Source organism: Heterodontus francisci, chromosome 19 (genome assembly GCF_036365525.1).
Source record: "Heterodontus francisci isolate sHetFra1 chromosome 19, sHetFra1.hap1, whole genome shotgun sequence".
Taxonomy (NCBI): domain Eukaryota; kingdom Metazoa; phylum Chordata; class Chondrichthyes; order Heterodontiformes; family Heterodontidae; genus Heterodontus; species Heterodontus francisci.
Genome location: NC_090389.1, coordinates 15757244 through 15776810, shown reverse-complemented (window position 1 = coordinate 15776810; position 19567 = coordinate 15757244). Strand labels below are relative to the sequence as shown.

The window sequence follows — 19567 nt, the reverse complement described above, 5'->3', positions numbered from 1 at the left end:
TATTTCGGCAAACCTGAATAGTCTGGTGTGCGTTAGTGCCCAGCTGTTGGGTTCGGGGTGGGGCCCAATCATGTTTATTAGTCTTTGTCTTGAGACTGTTTTTGATGGACCGTCTTGTAGCAGTGTTAGTGCTGGACTTTGACTTTTCCTGTGGGGTCACTTCCACCCCAGGGGACTGTGCTAACCTGCTAAGGAACTTCCTGCTCTCTTCAGCAACACAGCAGCCCCCCCCCCCCAGTGCCACCCCCACACCCCACATGACTCGCCTGCCTCCTGCCCCATTAGAGCTCTGTCCACTTCCCCCTTCCACTCCACCCCTCCCCCACACGCTCCACCCCTCCCCCACTCTCTTTCCCGGCCGCAAACACACACACAGGACTCCCAGCATAAACAACTGATGCTGAGACAACCCCCAGATGGGGAGGTGTGCATTGGAGATGAAATAACTCCAGACAATGGAGGAGGAGCAGGCCAGGGCTGACCCAGTGCGGGTGTGAGGGGAAATGTTTTGCTGGGGGGATCGGGGAGTGTGATTAAAATCTGAATTGTTTCCTTCAACATTCCAATGGTGTCTTTAGTCTTGGTTCATCAATTTAATTTTCAGGCCTTTCTCTTGACCTGAAGATGTGTTTTTCTTCCATTTGTAAAACAAATGCAGATGCCTTCAAATCTCTGCAAATGAGCCTTGTGTATTGGAGAGTTTAATCGTGCTTCCTCACAAAGTATTCTTTGGTTTATTGGTAATAAACTCCTGTACGAATCAGCAGGTTACGTGAGCCATTATTGAATTGATGTGGGAAAACATTTGGGTTTGACTCATGAAGAGTTAAAAAAAAGCAAGAACTCTTGCGACCGCCCATTTTTGAGAATGGGGGAGGGGCTTTATTTCTCTCTCCTTTGTTAATTTTAGCAGAACAGTAGATGTGAGTAAGGGTAATGTCAGAGGAAACCACCGACTGATCATCCGTGTGTTCAGTGCTGTCTAATGGTGTCAAACTCCACTTAATCCAGGAAGTGAGTGCAGTAACTGCGTCCTTTACAAAGGCAGAGTACAGAAGAGTGAATTGTCTTTTGATATTGAAGCTAAGGTAGGTACAGCTGTTGGACTGCGGATTGGGGGGAATTGTACAGGATCTGTGGTCAGAGCGGGAATCACACGCTGAAAAAGCCTCTCCTCATTCCTTGTGTTGAAATCCCCTCCATGGCCAAGCCACCTTTGTAACCTCCGTCAGCCCTACAGCTCTCAGCAATCTGAGCACGCCTCCAATTCTGGCCTCTTGTGCATCCCTGATTTTAATCACTCCACCATTGGCGGCCATGCCTTCAGGCCTGGGCCCGAAACTCGAGAATTCCCTCCATAAAGCTCTCCGACGTTTTACCCCTCTCTCCTTAAAACCGACCTGTTTGACCAAGCTTATGGTCACCCTTATGTGCTTTAGAGTCAGATTTTTGTCTTGATAGCGCTCCTGTGAAGTGCCTTGGGACGTTTAACTGCACGTGATATAAATGTTGTTACATTCCTGTCTTCCTTTTCAGCACAGTCAGATTGCATCGAGACTCTTGAGATTAGAAAGCCATTGGGTTTAATGTCACTGCTTTGTGCAGACGTTCTGGGCAGGGATATTCTTTTGTGGCGTGAGAGAGAGGGGGAGGGGGAATGGCAGGGGTTATCTGGAGCAGTAACGTGAGACTATCTCCTCTCGCTGGTTTATTTAGACCTTTTCAATTGTGAGAATGCGACAGAGGGGCTCAAGCCTGGGAGCTAGGCCGGTAGGCTCTTTATGCAACAATGGATCCAAGTGGCAGCTGTGGATAAGCTGGCTGATTTGAAGGATAAGTCCAAAGGTCATTACGGTCAATCTTCCATCGTCCACATGCAAGGCCTCCTGCTTTAACCATTAACCAGTTCTCTTCAGTATCCTGGTGATTGAGTGCTGGAGAAAATTACGACAGCTCCCCTCCCCAATGGCCCCTTCACTCACTTAGTACTGGGTTTAAATACTAGGAGAGTGGACTGCACTCTCACTCTCACATTCAGCCCCCAGGAGCAGTTCCAAAAGGGGGTATTTTCTTTCAGTGAATGTTACCACAGTTTTCATGTGGGCCTTTACTTCGTATTATTCACTATTTATTGACCTCCCTGCTGTTTTAAGGTAACCACGTTGTCTGAGTCAGAAGGTTGTGGGTTCGAGTCCCACTCCAGAGACTTGGGCACAAAAATTTAGGCTGACACTCCGGTGCAGTCCTGAGGGAGTGCTGCACTGTCAGAGGTGCCGTCTGTTCGATATGTTAAACTGAGGCCCCGTCCGCTCCCCTCGGGTGGATGTAAAAGTTCCCATGGCATTATTTTGAAGACGAGCAGGGGAGTTCTCCCCAGTGCCCTGGCCAATATTTATCCCTCAGTCAACATCACTAAAAAGCAGATTATCTGGTCATTTTCCCATTGCTGATTGTGGGATCTTGCTGTGTGCAAACAGGCTGCCATGTTTCCTCGATTATAACAGTGACTACAGAAATACTTCTTTGGCTGTAAGGCACTTTGGGACATCCTAAAGTTGTGAAAGATGCTATATAAATGCATGTTCATTCTTTAATCACCATGGCAATTATGCTGAAAGGGTCTGATCTATTCATCTATTCTAAACTGTATTAGAGATCTGGTTTGCAAATGGACCAGCTAGAATCCTGTAATGATGGAGGGATGATACAAGGCTCCAGAAAAATATATTTTCCCAGTAGCTCTGAGAATAAATGACCTGTCGGTGGGGTTCAAGCCATCCAGACTGGGAGGGGCCCAGGCTGTTAGTCCATACTGCAATGGTTGATTTAGCTGAGCCAGCACAATTGGCCTCAGTACCTCTGGGTATGACGGTGGCTGCTGACTGCTGTCCTTCCCCATCCACCCCCACATTAGAAAGCTTACATGCATGGCAATTGGGGTTGGCTGTGATGCCCCTGTGGTGGAATAGCTTGTTGGTGTTCACAAGAATGGCCACTTGGACTCAAGTGGTGGGAGGCAGCTGATGCCAGCAGAAGTCTGTTGCCTTCAGGCTGGGAAACCCTGGCTGCTGCTTTGCCTGTTCCGTATGATGGGTGCTGAGGTTGCCTGTAACAGCCTGACTGCCAAACCAGACGAGATCAGCAAAACTGCACAGACCAGTGATCCCAACTGAACCACCCTAGGCAGCTGTAGGGGAGCCTGGAGCTCAGTCTCACACTCTTGCCCCCTCTCTGCTCTCTCTCACTTTCTCTCTTCCCCTCCCCTTTCTCACGCTTTCTCTCTCAGGCTCTTGCTTTCTCTCCCTCATGGGAGTGCCTTCTCTTGCTTTCTCTTTCACTCGCTGTCTTTCTCTCTCTCGCGCTCCCTGTCTCGCTTTCTCTCTCTCTCTCTCTCTCTCGCTCCCAGTCTCGTTTTCTCTCTCTCTCTCTCGCTGTCTCTCTTTCTTTCTCCCTGCCTCTCTCTCTCGCTCCTTTTCTCACTGTCTCACTTTCACTCTCCCTCTCTCTTTCTTTCGCTGTCTTTCTCCTTCTCTCTCTTGCTCGCTGTCTTGCTTTCTCTCTCCCTCGCTCTCTCTCGCTGTCTCTCTTTCTCTCTTCCTCTCTCGCTCGCTGTCTCTTTCTCTCTCCCTCTCTCTCTTGTTCGCTGTCTTGCTTTCTCTCTCCCTCTCTCTCTTTCTCTCTCCGTCTCTCTCGCTCACTGTTTCGCTTTCTCTCTCCCCCTCTCTCTCTCTGTCTCGCTTTCTCTCTCCCTCCCTCTCTCTCTCTTGCCGCCTCTCTTTCTCCCTCCCTTTCTCTCGCTCGCTGTCTGTCTTTAGTGCAGATGTCACTGAATAAAGAAGGTTGCATCAGCGCTGGTTGCTGGTTGTTGTGGGTGTATAATTAAACAGGCTGGAGCTGAGTTAGACAAATCAGGCAAAAGCTGCTTTCGTTCTCACAAAGCCAGGGGATTATTTAAGAGTGAGCTGCAATTACAGTGCCAGGAAGCGAGGGGAGATGGGGACTGGCTGCTCCAATTATCTGATATTAGCCAGACAGGGCTAATTTCCATCAGTCTCACAAACGCCATGGTGTAATCCAACTCTTGCTGTGTAATTGTTGCATCCAACCTCCCATTAACACATTAAAGCTAAAAACAGTCTCACTAATGTTACTTCCAGTGCTTGTGGATATTCATCAAATACTTTTCAATCTGACTAACTTCAACTTTTGTTCTTTCCCTCAGTAACTAGTCCAGCTGAAACCTTTATAAATCACTGGTTAGGCCTCAGCTGGAGCATTATGTTCAATTTTGGGCACTGCACTTTAGGAAGGATATCAGGCCCTTTGAGAGGGCACAGAACAGATTTACTAGAATGGGACTGGGGATGAGGCATTTCATTTACCTGGGGAGACAGGGATTGTTCTCCTGACAGCAGAGAAGGTAAGGGGAGATTTAATTGAGGTGTTCAAAATTATGAAAGGTAGAGTAGATGGGGAGAAACTATTTCCACTGGCAGGAGGGTTAGTAATCAAGCAGAGGGGGAGATGAATTTTTTACTCGGCTCTCTATGCTGGAGGACAATCAGAGGCTTTCCAGCAAAAAGGAGCAGCAGGTTGTGATGGAAGGTAGGTGAGGAAGAAAGTGTTTCAACATGGAGGCACCAACTTTCCAACTAGTTAAAACTTCAATGGCTTTTGGAGCTGGCTGCCTCTGTGAGGTGGAGGAGGGGGGAGGGGGAGCATCTCTACAGGGCAGCCTGTGGCTGCTCCTTCACTTAGGCAGGCAGGGAAGGCCTCTAGGCCTGCCTGGAGTGCTGCCCCCAACACCCTCCATTGGCCTGCTGCTGGGAGGCCACTCCAGGCACCTAAGCTGGCCCCCGCTGCCTGCAGGAACCTGGAGGCCGAATGGTAAATTCTTACTGAGCCCTGATGCACCCTGATCCTGTCTCTGCAAAAATGGCCCGGAGATGGGATGGAACCGGGGAAGCAGCATGCCGGCTGGCAGGGCTGTTTGCACCTCCTCCCCCCGCCCACCCGCATCCGATCCCGGCCCGAGTGGGGACTGAAAATCCAGCCCCCTAACTCTGAACCTATGGCTGGATTTTTACGCCCCTCCCACCCCTGGGAACAGGCGGGGGCAAAGTGGGGGCGTAACATCGGGTGGGATGCCAGGGGGTGCCATAACTGTCGCCTATCTGCCCCCGCTGGTATCTTACCAGTGGCAGGGAGATGGTGGACGGCCGGCCAGCCAGCCTATCCTTAGGCAAATTGAGGCCCTTAAGCAGCCAATTAATGACCACTTAAGGGCCTTTACCAGCCACTGCTGATATTTTACTAGCGGTGACGGATGGGCACTTCACCACCTAGGGAGGCTGCCCCAGTAATACCTGGCAGCTTCCTTGTGGGCTGGTGGGGGGGCCCTCCTGATTGGGCATCCTGTGCCCCATGGAAGGCCCCTTCCCAGCAGAATGGGCCATGCCCACTGGAAGACCGCCCCCTGCTCTTGTGCTCAACCCCTCCCCCCACCAGGTCCCGGTGATCCCCGACACCACTTACCTTTTCCTCTGGCTCCATTGCTGGGTCCGGCGCCTGCTGCAATCTCAGCAGTGGCCACCATTCCTGATGGCGCTGCTGGGATTGAGGAGCTGTTGGGCCTCTAATTGGCTGGTAGCTCTGGGAGGCGGGTCATCCTGCCTCAGAGGGGCAGAAGCCATGACCCCAGGCAGTTAATTGCCTGAGCCATGCAGCATTGCTTCCAGGGTCAGCAGAGGTGGGGCCAGCACCTCCTCACTAAATCCCAGCCTATGTCTTTCTGGACCCATCTCCACTCATCTGAGCTCACATTATCCATTACCCACCTTGACTCTATTCCCACTAAACTCCTCACCACCCAACCTCCGTTCCTGACTGCCATGCTAGTTGACATTGTATATAGTTTTCCCCTCAGCAACCAGCCCTAATTTCAAAATCACCATCATCATCATCCTCCTCCTTCTCAAAAAACCCAGGTTAGACTCTTCTGTCCTTGCAAATCATCATCCCATCTCCAACCTCGCTTTTCTCTCCAAAGTCCTCGGACTTGTCGCCTCCCAAATCTTTCCTGCAGCTCTATGTTTGAATTCCTCCAATTGGGTTTCCACTCCTGCCACAGTACTGAAACCGCCCTTATCAAAGTCACAGATGACATCCACTGTCTGACTGTAGTGCAGTATCCCTTCTCTGCAACATTTAACACATCCTCCTCCATAGGAACATAGGAGCAGGGGTAGGCCATTCAGGCCATCGAGCCTCATCATGGCTGATCATCCACTTCAATGCCTTTTCCCCACACTATCCTCATATCCCCTTATGTCATTTGTATTTAGAAATCTGTCGATCTCTGCTTTAAACATACTCAGTCCCCTGGGGTAGAGAATTCCAAAGATTCACAATCCTTTGAGTAAAGAAATTTCTCCTCATCTCTGTCCTAAATGGCTTCCCCCTTATTTTGAAATTGTCCCCTGGTTCTAGACTCCCCGACCAGGGGAAACATCTTAGCTGCATCTACCCTGTCTATCCCTTTAAGTATTTTGTAGGTTTCAATGAGATCACCTCTCATTCTTCAAAACTCTAGAGAATACAGGCCCAGTTTCCCCAGTCTCTCTTCATAGGACAGTCCCACCATCTCAGGAACAAGTCTGGTGAACCTTCGTTGCACTCCCTCTATGGCAATAATGTCCTTCCTAAGGTAAGGGGACCAAAACTGCACACAGTACTCCAGGTGCAGTCTAACCTTCTATACAACTGAAGCAAGACTTCATTACTCCTGTACTGAAATCCTCTTGTGATAAAGGCTAACATACCATTAGCCTTCCTAATTGCTTGCTGCACCTGCATGTTAGCTTTCAGTGACTTATTGACAAAGACACCCAGGTCCCTTTGTACATCTACACTTTCTAATCTCTTACCATTTAAGAAATACTCTGCACATCTATTCCTCCTACCAAAGTGGATAACCTCACATTTTTCCACATTATACTCTATCTGCCACATTCTTGCCCATCACTAAGTCTGTTCAAATCACCCTGAAGCCGCTTTGCATCTTCCTCACAACACACATTCCCACCTAGTTTTGTGTCATCCGTGAACTTGGAAATACTACATTCCTATGTTCCTCTTCCTCATCTTCATGCTGCCCCTTGCCAACATCATCCAGATACATGGGGTCAGCTGTACCCTGTCAGCACCCAGCTCTATGCCTGCACAACCCCTCTCGACCTCAGACTGCTTGTTGTGATATCATTCATACTGACCTATACTGAGTCTCAGTTCCTCAGTGCCTCCAATTTAAAATATTTATCCTTCATGGCATATCTCTGTAACCTCCTCCAGCCATACAATCCTTCCCTGCACTCTCTCTTTATCTGACTCTGACCTTGTGTAATGTCCATTAGTAGACATGTCCTCAGCTACACTCTAGAATTCCCTCCCTGCACCTCTCCACCTCTTTTTCTTTCCCCTCTGAATACCAACCTTTAAACCCAACATGACAAAGCTTCTAATTACTCCTCTGAATATCACATTCCTTGGTTTTGTCAATATTTTCCTACATTAAAGGCGCTATTTAAATTCAGGTAGCTGCTGTGGTTTAACCTTGTTGGGGGGGGTGGAATCACTGGTTGAGATTACCTGATCCAGCACTGACCACTGATCAGATCTGCTAAGCCCATGGTCCTGGGAGTCTCTGTCTCACACAGGGCAGTACGTTTAACATGACTGGCGAGTAAATGTTAGGGTAGAACGTACAGTCTGTGGGAGAACAGGTTTGATGGGCCAAATGGCATATGGGTTTTTCCATGTTTTTCCAACCCCAGTGGTTTTATTAATCTAGTTGATTGTAGTGAAAGAATACTTAATCCTATTATATACATCAGAACAGTATCACATTGTATTCAGCCTTGTAGATTTGCTGACGTAACAGTCACTGCTCATAGTACTTTGTTGTATGTGAAGTGTTTTGGGATGTTTACTCACTGTGACGTCTGAGTCACTTTGCTGACCATTCCACCAGAATGTAGTGGGGGTCTGATCAGCTTTCAAATTCATGATTTTATTCAGACGGGGGAAAGAATATTCGAGTGTGAGGCCGAGGCAGCTGAAAGCAGGATGGCCAATGATGGGGTGGGGTGGAGATGGGGGAGGGGGGTTGTGCGGGCAGGGCCAGCTTGAAAGACCACCTTTAAAAGCCATAGAATCCTTTCCTTTATTAGCTGAGCTATGGAATATAAGAGCAGGGAGGTTATGCTGGAACTGTATATATCATTGGTTTGGCCACAACTTGAGTACTGTGTGCAGTTCTGGTCACCTCATTTCAGAAAGGATGTAATTGTACTACAGAGGGTACAGAGGAGATTTCCGAGGATGTTGCCGGGACTGGAAGAATGCCGCTATGAGGGAAGATTGGACACGCTGGGGTTGTTCTCCTTGGAACAGAGAAGGCTGAGGGGAGATCTGATTGAAATGTACAAAATTTTGAGGGGCCTGGATAGAGTGGAGGTGAAGGGTCTATTCACCTTAGCAGAGAGATCAGTGACGAGGGGACATAGATTTAAAGTGATTGGTAGAAAAATTAGAGGGGAAATGAGGAAAAACATTTTCACCCAGAGGGTGGTGCGGGTCTGGAACTCACTGCCTGAAAGGGTAGTTGAGGCAGAAACCCTCAACTCATTCAAAAGGAGCCTTGATATGCACCTCAAGTGCCATAAGCTGCAGGGCTACGGACCAAATGCTGGGAAGTGGGATTAGAATAGGTGGATCGTTTTTCGGCTGGCACAGACATGATGGGCCAAATAGCCTCTTTCTGTGCCTTAAACTTTCTATGATTTCTATGATTCTATGTCAGGAAGATTACAGGTTAACTAGAATCTGATCAATGCACAGCCCAATCCTCCTCCTTAACAATGCCTCCATTCCAGCAAAAAAACAGTTTCTGTGGTCATTTGCACCTTCCCTCCATCATAAGGTCAGAAGTGGAGATGTTCGCTGATGATTGTATGATGTTCAGCACCATTCGCAACTCCTCTGATACTGAAGCAGCCCATGTCCATATGCAGCAAGACCTGAACAACATTCAGGCTTGGGCTGATAAGTGGCAAGTAATATTCGCGCCACACAAGTGCCAGGCAATGACCATCTCAAACAAGAGAGAATCTAACCATCTCCCCTTGATGTTTAACGGCATTGCGATCACTGAATCCCCCACTATCAACATCCTGGGGGTTACTATTGACCAGAAACTGAACTGGACCAGCCATATAAATACTGTGGCTACAAGAGCAGGTCAGAGGTTGGGAATCCTGCGGCAAGTAACTCACCTCCTGTCTCCCCTATGCTTGTCCACCATCTACAAGGCACAACTCAGGAGTGTGATGGAATACACTCCACTTGCCTGGATGGGTGCAGCTCCAACAACACTTAAGAAGCTCGACACCATCCAGAACAAAGCAGCCCACTTGATTGGCACCTCATCCACCATCTTCAACATTCACTCCCTTCACCACTGGTGCACAGCAACTCGTGAAGGCTCTTTCGACAGCACCTTCTAAACTCGTGACCTCTTCCACCTAGAAGGACAGGGCAGCAGACGCATGGGAACACCACCACCTGCAAGTTCCCCTCCAAGCCACACACCATCCTGACTTGGAATTATATTGTCGTTCCTTCACTGTCGCTGGGTCAAAATCCTGGAACTCCCTCCCTAACAGCACTGTGGGTTTACCTTTCCCACATGGAGTACAGCGGTTCAAGAAGGCAGCTCACCACCACTTTCTCAAGGGCAATTAGGGATGGGCAATAAATGCTTGGCCTTGCTAGTGACGCCCATATCTCAAGATTCTTCATAACCTCAGGCTCCAAGGCAAGTTGATGGGAGTGATCCTGTTGCTCTCTCAAGGCCACTGGTAATTCCCCAGTTACAGCTGCCATGTGCTGATTGTTGGCCTGAATGATTAGAGATACAGCACTGAAACAGGCCCTTTGGCCCACCGAGTCTGTGCCGAACATCAACCACCCATTTATACTAATCCTACACTAATCCCATATTCCTACCAAACATCCCCACCTGTCCCTATATTTCCCTACCACCTACCTATACTAGTGACAATTTTTTTATAATGGCCAATTTACCTATCAACCTGCAAGTCTTTTGGCTTGTGGGAGGAAACCGGAGCACCCGGAGAAAACCCACGCAGACACAGGGAGAACTTGCAAACTCCACACAGGCAGTACCTGGAATCGAACCCGGGTCCCTGGAGCTGTGAGGCTGCGGTGCTAACCACTGCGCCACTGTGCCGCCCCGTGTATCTGTGACTCCCCTACTGACCAGACAGCCAGTTCCTACAGCTCATTGTGCCTGTTGGTTTACCTGGTCTTTCCATTAAGTAATTCAATAACCATGCACCTTGGAATCATTATAATACAAACAAGGAATGTGTCTGATGTTTGAAAATTCAGACACTGCTTCATAAATTATTACTTTGTTTCTTCCCAGTCTCTGTGCTCGAGTTTGTGTACAATGGTTTCTGAATGCAGCCCGTGTAAGAAACACTGAAAGAAAGAATGAGTTATGAAAAGGACGAGGTAGACTGGGAGTGAAGAGAAGGACAATTCGACTCACAGTTGCTCAGACAGGTCCAATATCATTGGATTTTTCTGTAGAGCTGTGGTGACAGTGTAACATGATGCTCCCTTGGCTGAATATATCACAGGCAGCAAACACGTCAATTGCTGCATTATTTCCCTCCTTCCCCCACCCCCTTCTGCTGTCCTGGATTTTGAAGTCACCTTGTAACCTGACCTGTCAATAAAGGGAGAGAAAATTAATTTTAAAAACTGTGACCTCTGAGGGGGAGGCAGACTGACCGAGCCTGGTACCTGGTAAATGATTTACAGGTTTTTGATTTCTGTAATGGAGAGTTTTTCCTTCCAGTCTTGGTGATTTTAAATAAACACGAGGAGGATTTAAAGCAGCAACTAGCCCTCCCGCCCGAACACATCCATCAGAAAAGAATTAGTTCAGCATAAGCTTACCCTCCGCATCCTCAGTATACACCCCCCCCCTCCTCAGTATACACCCCCCTCAGAACACCCCCCCTCAGTATACACCCAACCTCAGTATACACCCCCCAGTATACACCCCCCCTCTCAGATCAACCCCCTCAGTATACAGCCCCCTCAGTACACACCCCTCCTCAATATACACCCACCTCAGTGTACACCACCCCCCTCAGTATATACCCCCCTCAATATACACCCCCTTCAGAACACCTGCCAGTGTACAACCCACCTCAGTATAGATCCCCCCTCAGCATACACCCCCCCTCAGTATACAACCCCCCCTCAGTATACAACCCCCCCTCGAATACACCCCCCTCGAATACACCCCTTTCAGTATACACCCTCCTCAGTATAACACCCTTTCAGTATACAGCCCCCTCAGGATAACAGCCCCTGTCAGTATAACAGCCCCCTCAGTATACACATTCCTCTCAGTATTCACCCCCAGTATACACCCCACCAATATACAACCCCTCAGTATACAAATCCCCCCTCAGTACACATCTCCCTTCAGTATACATCTCCCCTCAGTGTACCCCCCTCAGTATACACCCCTCCCTCAGTATACCCCCCCCTCAGCATACACCCCTCCCCTCAGTATACAACCCCCTCCCTAGGTATACACCCCTCCTTCAGTATGCAAACTCCCCCTCAGTAAATACCATCCCCCTCTAGTATACACTCCCCTCTCAGTATACACCCCCTTCAGCATTCACCGCCCCCCCCAGTATACACCCCCCTCAGTATACAACCCCACCTCGGTTACACACCCCTCAGTATACATTCCCACCTCAGTATAGACCCCCCCCTCTCAGTAGACACCTCCCCTCTCAGTATTCACCCCCCTCGGTATGCACCCCCCTCAGTATACACTCCCCTTAGTGTATACACTCCCCTGAGTGTATACGCTCCCCGCAGTATACATGCCCCCCCTCAATATTCATCCCCCTCAGTATACACCCCCCCTCAGTATAAACCTCCATCAGTATACACCCACCCACGGGATATAATCCCACAGTATATAGCACCCCCTCAGTATACACCCCCACCTCAGTATACACCCCCCCTCAGTATAAACCCCCATCAGTATACACCTCCCCATCCCCCTCAGTATACAACCTCTCCTCAGTTCCCACACCCCCCCCCACTCAGTAAACACCACCCCCCTCGGTATACACAGTCCCCTCAGTGTACAACGCCCCCCTCAGTATACACCTCCCCTCAGTATACACCCCTCCTCAGCATACACATCCCTCCTCAGCATACACGCCCCCCCTCAGTATACACCCACTCCCCCATCAGTATACACCCACCCCCTCTCAGTATACATCCCCCCCACAGTATACACTCCCCTTCAGTATACGCTCCCCCTCAGTATACACCCACCCCCTCTCAGTATACATCCCCCCCACAGTATACACTCCCCTCCAGTATATGCTCCCCCTCAGTATACACCCACCCCCTCTCAGTATACACCCAGCCCCTCTCAGTATACACCCACCCCCCCTCAGTATACACCACCCCCCACAGTATACACTCTCCCTCCGTATACGCTCCCTCTCAGTATACACCACCCCCCACAGTATACACTCTCCCTCCGTATACGCTCCCCCTCAGTATACACCCACCCCCTCTCAGTATACATCCCCCCCACAGTATACATTTCCCCCTCAGTATACACCACCCCCCACAGTATACACTCTCCCTCCGTATACGCTCCCCCTCAGTATACACCCACCCCCCCACAGTATACATTTCCCCCTCAGTATACACCACCCCCCATAGTATACACTCTCCCTCCGTATACGCTCCCCCTCAGTATACACCCACCCCCCCACAGTATACATTTCCCCCTCAGTATACACCACCCCCCACAGTATACACTCTCCCTCAGTATACGCTCCCCCTCAGTATACACCCACCCCCTCTCAGTATACATCCCCCCCACAGTATACATTTCCCCCTCAGTATACACCACCCCCCACAGTATACACTCCCCCTCAGTATACGCTCCCCCTCAGTATACACCCTCCCCTCAGTTCACACCCTCCCTCAGTATGCACATCACCCCCCTCACTGTACAGCCTCCCCCCTCAGTGTACACCCCCTGCAGCCTACACCCCCCTCAGTATACACACCCTCAACACGTAGCAGCCACAACAAGTCCTCCCCTCTGTGCACACCCTCAACATCTTTGCACACATACCAAACACAGTCCCATGGCAACCCCCAGCTCCACAGCAACATCCCCATTTACTGCGGGATGCAACCATTCCATGGTGCAGTTCACCCTCTTGAGGACCCTATTCCCTGCATTTGGAAGTCCATTTTAACTCAGTGCAGGGGAGGGTCACTAACCCCAACAATATCATTGATGCGAGGCCTGGTCAATTATCAGAGCCAAAGCCTCATTTACACTGAGATTGCTGCCCTTCAGTGCGATTCTGCTGCCTGGCTGACGGCTGCTACTAAGGATCCACAGGATGGGTGGGTCTGCAGGCAGGGGCGAAAAGGCCCGAGGTTCCCTGTGGGGCCCTGAGGAGCAGCATGTAGAATGTGTTCATCGATGATGAATGTAGCAGACGAATGGCCTGCACTCGACTTGCGCGGGACGTACAGGCTGCTGCTGAATTACTAGGGGTGCCTTTTATATTTTCTTAGGCGACTCTGGTGCCTGCCATAAATGAGCACAGGCCTCGTTTCAATATTATAATGAGGGTCCCAAACCCATTTTCAGGAAAGTTGCTCAGACTGCAGTAACTGGCTGCTAAGTTTATAAAACTGACCTTGAATGAGAAGCCGGGGGAGCAGGAGGCATCATCTTGCCTCTACATTAATACTGCAGGCTGCTGACGCATGTGGGTTTTTATTAAGTAACCGTATCAAGGGATATGGAGTTGGGGTCAGTAATTGGGGTTGGCGTATGAATCAGTCATGATCGAGTAGGACAGAGGAACAGGCTCGAGGAACTGCAGTGTCCACTCCTGTCTAAATGTTCCTGCTCCTGATTCATTGACCTGCATCCTGACGGTGTGGTGGTTGGTTGGAGATGGGTTTGGGCTTGGCTGTGATGCTCTCTATGGAGAAATAGCTGTCTAGCGCTCACTTCTTTTGATCCACATGCGAAGAATGGCCTTTTGGGCGCGGTGCCATGGGGAGGGGGGTGGGGTGTTGGTTTGTGATTGGATGGAATTTAAATGCACATGTCTAATGTGGACTCTCCCCTCCCCCACAGGTCGCAGGTCCATCATGGTAGGCAGGGTGGGTATGTGGTCAGGAGAAGAGGCTCTGCTGTGGGAGTGCAGATTTGGGGAAGTTTCTCTGTGGGTGTTTGTAACTGCCCCTGTCAGTCTGACTGGGAACTGGCTCTCGGACATAACTGAAGTGACAAGGACCTGTTCTGGATCATTAAACCCGTGCAGTTTGATGCTGTTTCTGGGCATTAGATACATGATGGTAATAAGGTTCAAGTTGGAGCTGCATCAAATATTGACAATCCCACCTCCACCTAAATGTTTTTGCCAGTTATCACAAGGAAAGACCCCGCTTTAGCCCATGTATAAATCTGCCAGTGTGTATCTGTGTCACTCAGACTCTGTGCTCTGTCTTCACTGTCTCTGTGCCTCCCACTCTCTCCATATCTACATCTTCACAGACCTGTTCCAGTGGCACCAACATCACTCAGTCACTGTCAGCTTTTTAAGTTGTGCAGTGAGGAGTTCAGGGTCATAATGTAAAGCTTGTCTCTCTGTCTTTGTCTGTCTGTCTGTCTCTCGCTCTCTGTCTCTCTCTTTGTCTCAGTTGCCAGCTCTTGTTTTTGAGTGGGCTATCTGGAAATTTCTAAAGTGCAGACCACACCCACATGTCTGGTTTTCAATGGAAACACAAACTTCTATTTTTATTTCTGTCTCTTGTGATTAAAGTTGTCGGTTATTAAGCTTGTTAACCTTTCAAGAAATCTTCAACATCAACAAAGTTAATGAGAACTTGAGCCACGCGCTCTCACAGCCCGTCCTCTTTCCCATCTCCCCGTCTCCCCGTCCTGCTCCTGTGCAGTGAGCAACTCCAATCTCTCTCCATCTTTTCTGTGTGTTTTTACAATCCTGATTCTTTAAGTCATTGAGGAGAAGTCATGAATTTATTCAAAACAGAACCCTCTATTTACACCATCACTGCACCCAAAGGCTAACAATGTAAACACACAATTCTCTCTCTTCCTCTCCTCACACCCCCACATGCATTGTTTGGAAGTTTCCAGCACTATGCCAGCGAATGTCTGACACACGGCCACAGTGCTGTTCCTGGAGCCTTGCTACTGTCTCCAAATTTGTCCCTGTGGCATCATTTTGCAGCCTGTGCCCATCTCATCTCAATCAGTGACCGTCGCTCTAACCAGTTCTTCCGTTGGAGTTTGGGGAATGCGGTCTGGAACCTGAGCTTTCTCAGTCTCTCTGACATGTTCGTTTCTCACGGATTCATCTCTCGCTAACTTTCTAAAGTGCCTTTCATGACCCCAGGATGTCTCAAAGTGCTTTTGAATTGTAGTCACTGCTGCAGGAAACCCGGGTGCCAATTTGTGCAAAGCAAGCTCCCACAAAAAGCAATGTGGGGGGTAAAAGTTGAAGAGGACACCGGGGAGAACCCACCTCCTGGTCTTTGAAAGGGTACTGCGAGATCTTTGATGCTCATCTGAGAGGACATTTGGGGCCTCGGTTTAACATCTCCCAATGGTCGGCATTTCCAACAATGTCAGTTTGGATGTTCCACTCGAGTCTCTGGAATGGGACTTGAAGCCACAGCCTTCTGATTGGGCGGTTAGAGTTGAGCCCACTGAGCCATGGCTGACATTTTGAAGGTCACAATTCTGACCCCAGCCTGTCCGGATGTACACTCGGGAATACTGTGTATGATGGAACACAGCTGTACGCCTCTGATTTCCCTCCTGTGGTGAGCCCCTCAGTGCAAAAGCATTGGGCAGGCAGTTACTGAGTGTAGCGCCCAACAACAGCATCCCCCCAAAAGAGAGGAGAAATCTCACTGCAGTACTATTGGCAGAGATTAAGATGGGAGTTGGGTAAGCCTTTTCCTTTCCTATCAGAATCACAGAATCATTACAGCACAGGAGGAGACCATTCAGCCCATCACGTCTGAACCAGCTCTCCGAACGAGCATTTCACCTATTGCCACTCCCTCGCCTTCTCCCCATAACTCTGCACATTCTTCCTTTTCATGTAACAGTCTAATTCCCTTTTGAATGTTTCCATTGAACCTGTACCCACCTCACTCTCAGGCAGTGCATTCCAGACCTTAACCACTCTCTGTGTGAAAACGTTTTTCTTCATGTCACTTTTGCTTCTCTTAAGACTTTAAAAATACTTTAAATATGTGCCCTCTCGTTCTCAATCCTTTCACGAGTGGGAACAGTTTCTCTCTATCTATTCAGTCCAGACCCCTCATGATTTTGAATACCTCTATCAAATCACCTTTCAGCCTTCGCTTCTCCAAGGAAAACAGTCCCAACTTCTCCAATCTATCTTCACAACTGAAGTCCTTCATCCCTGGAACCATTCTCATGAATAGTTTCTACTCCATCTCTTAGTGCGGCACCCAGAACTGAACTGGCTGAGGCTGAACTAGTGTCTTATACAAGTTCAACATAACTTCCTTGCTCTTGTACTCTATGCTCCTATTAATAAAGCCCAGGATTCTGTATGCTTTATTAACTGCTCTCTCAACCTGTCCTGCCACCTTTAATGACTTATGCACATATACACCGAGGTCCCTCTTCTCCTGCACCCCCTTTAGAATTGCACCCTTTATTCTATATTGTCTCTCCATGTTCTTCCTACCAAAATGAATCACCTCACATTTCTCTACATTGAACTTCATCTGCTACCTGTCTGCCCATTCCACCAACTTGTCTCTGTCCTTTTGAAGTTCTACACTATCCTCCTCACAGTTCACAATGCTTCCAAGTTTCATATCATGCACAAACTTTGAAATTGTACCCTGTACACCAAGGTCTAGGTCATTAATATATATCAGGAAAAGCAAGGGTCCCAATATTGATCCCTGGGGAACTCCACTACAAACCATCCACCAGTCCGAAAAAACATCCATTAACCACTACTCCTTGTTTCCTGTCACTCAGCCAATTCCATATCCATTTTGCTACCGTCCCTTTATTCCATGAGATATAACTTTGCTCACAGGTCTGTTGTGTGGCAATGTATCAAATATTGAGATAGTCCAATCTCCCAATAGCACTGATTCCTCTCACTCACAACACAGCAGCAACAACTTACATTTCTATAGAACCTGTAAGCATGTAGTAAGATGTCCCAAGGTGCTTCACAGCAGCATTAGCAAATAAAATTTGACAAGAAGTTACATAAGGAGACATTAGGACAGTTTGAGGTAGGTTTTAAGGAGCGACTTAAAGAAGGGAAGCGAGGTAGAGAGATGAAGAGGTTTAGGGAGGGAATTCCAGAGCTTAAGGCCCAGGCAGTTGAAAGCATGGCCACCAATGGTGGACTAATTAAAATCGGGGATGGTCAAGAAACCAGCATTGCAGGAGTGCAGATATCTTGGAGGGTTGTAGGGCCAGAGGAGATTACAGAGATAGGAGGTGGGGGGGGGGGGGGGGGGGGGGAGGGGGCAAAGCCATGGATGGATTTGAAAACAAGGATGAGCATACGAGAATACGAACATATGAATTAGGAGCAGGAGTAGGCCACTCGGCCCATCAAGCCTGCTGCACCATTCAACAAGATCATGGCTGATCTAATTGTAACCTCGACTCCACATTCCCGTCTACCCCCGATAACCTTTCACCCCCTTGCTTATCAAGAATCTATCTACCTCTGCCTTAAAAATATTCAAAGACTCTGCTTCCACCGCCTTTTGAGGAAGAGAATTCCAAAGACTCACAACCCTCTGAAAAAAAATTTCTCCTCACCTCTGTCTTAAATGGGCGACCCCTTATTTTTAAACAGTGACCCCTAGTTCTAGATTCTTCCACAAGGGGAAATATCCTTTCCATATCCACCCTGTCAAGACCCCTCAGAATCTTATATGTTTCAGTAAAGTCACCTCCAGCAGATACAAGCCTAGCTTGTCCAACCTTTCCTCATAAGACAACCCACCCATTCCAGGTATTAGTCTAGTAAACCTTCTCTGTACTGCCTCCGCGCATTTACATCCTTCCTTAAATAAGGAGACCAGTACTGTACACAGTACTCCAGATGTAGTCTCACCAATGCCCTGTATAACTGAAGCATAACCTTCCTACTTTTGTATTCAATTCCCCTCGTGATAAACATTCTATTAACTTTCCTAATTACTTGCTGTACCTGCATACTAACCTTTTGCGATTAATGCACTAGTACACCCAGACCCCTCTGCATCTCAGAGCTCTGCAATCTCTCACCATTTAGATAATATGCTTCTTTTTTATTCTTCCTACCAAAATGGACAATTTCACACTTTCCCACATTATACTCTTTTCCCACTCACTTAACCTATCTATATCCCATTGTAGCTTCCTTATGTCCTCTTCACAACTTACTTTCCTACCTATCTTTGTGTCATCAGCAAATTTAGCAACCATACCTTCGGTCCCTTCATCTAAGTCATTTATATAAATTGTGAAAAGTTGAGGCCCCAGCACAGATCCCTGTGGCACATCACTCGTTACATCTTGCCAACCAGAAAATGACCCATTTATGCCTCCTCTCTGTTTCTTGTTAGCTAGCTAATCTTCTATCCATGCCAAAATGTTATCCCCTACACCATGAGCTTTTATTTTCCGCAATAACCTTTGATGTGGCACCTTATCAAATGCCTTCTGGAAATCTAAGTACAGTCCATCCACTGGTTCCCCTTTATCCACAGCACATGTTACTTCTTCAAAGAACTCCAATAAATTGGTTAAACATGATTTCCCTTTCATAAAACCATGTTGGCTCTGCCTTATTATCTTGACTTTTTCTAAGTGCCCTGCTATAATGTCTTTAATAATGACTTCTAACATTTTCCCTATAACAGATATTAAACTAACTGTCCTGTAGTTTCCTGCATTCTGTCTCCCTTTTTGAATAAAGGAGTTACATTATTATTCGCTATTTTCCAATCTAATGGAACCTTCCACGAATCTAATTAAAACTAATGCATCAACTATCTCACTAGCCACTTCTTTTAAGACCCTAGGATGAAGTCCATCAGGACCTAGGGACTTGTCAGCCCACAGCTCCAACAATTTGCTCAGTAACATTTCCCCGGTGATTGTAATTTTCTTGAGTTCCTCCCTCCCTTCCATTTCCTGATTTACAGCTAATACTGGGATGTTACCTGTATCCACTATGGTGAAGATCGATGCAAAATACCTGTTCAATTCATCTCCTTATTTTTCATTATTAATTCCCCAAATTCACTTTCTATAGGACCACTGCTCACTTTGTTAACTATTTTTTCTTTTTAAAAAATCTACAGAAAA

At 48.0% G+C, this 19567-nt stretch overlaps 1 protein-coding gene across 4 annotated transcripts in view; it reads left to right on the top strand.

Annotated features, from left to right (window-relative positions):
• The first annotated feature begins 894 nt into the window (after window positions 1–894).
• Window positions 895–19567, top strand: part of pcbp4 (poly(rC) binding protein 4) — a 65871-nt gene continuing 47198 nt past the window's right edge. For 3 of the 4 annotated variants that reach the window (XM_068051393.1, XM_068051390.1, XM_068051392.1), the window contains exon 1: window positions 896–1088. The gene's annotated coding sequence lies outside the window, so the exon portion shown is untranslated. Of the gene's footprint in view, window positions 1089–19567 lie in introns of all 4 variants that reach the window. The other variant, XM_068051394.1, reaches the window with a different exon arrangement.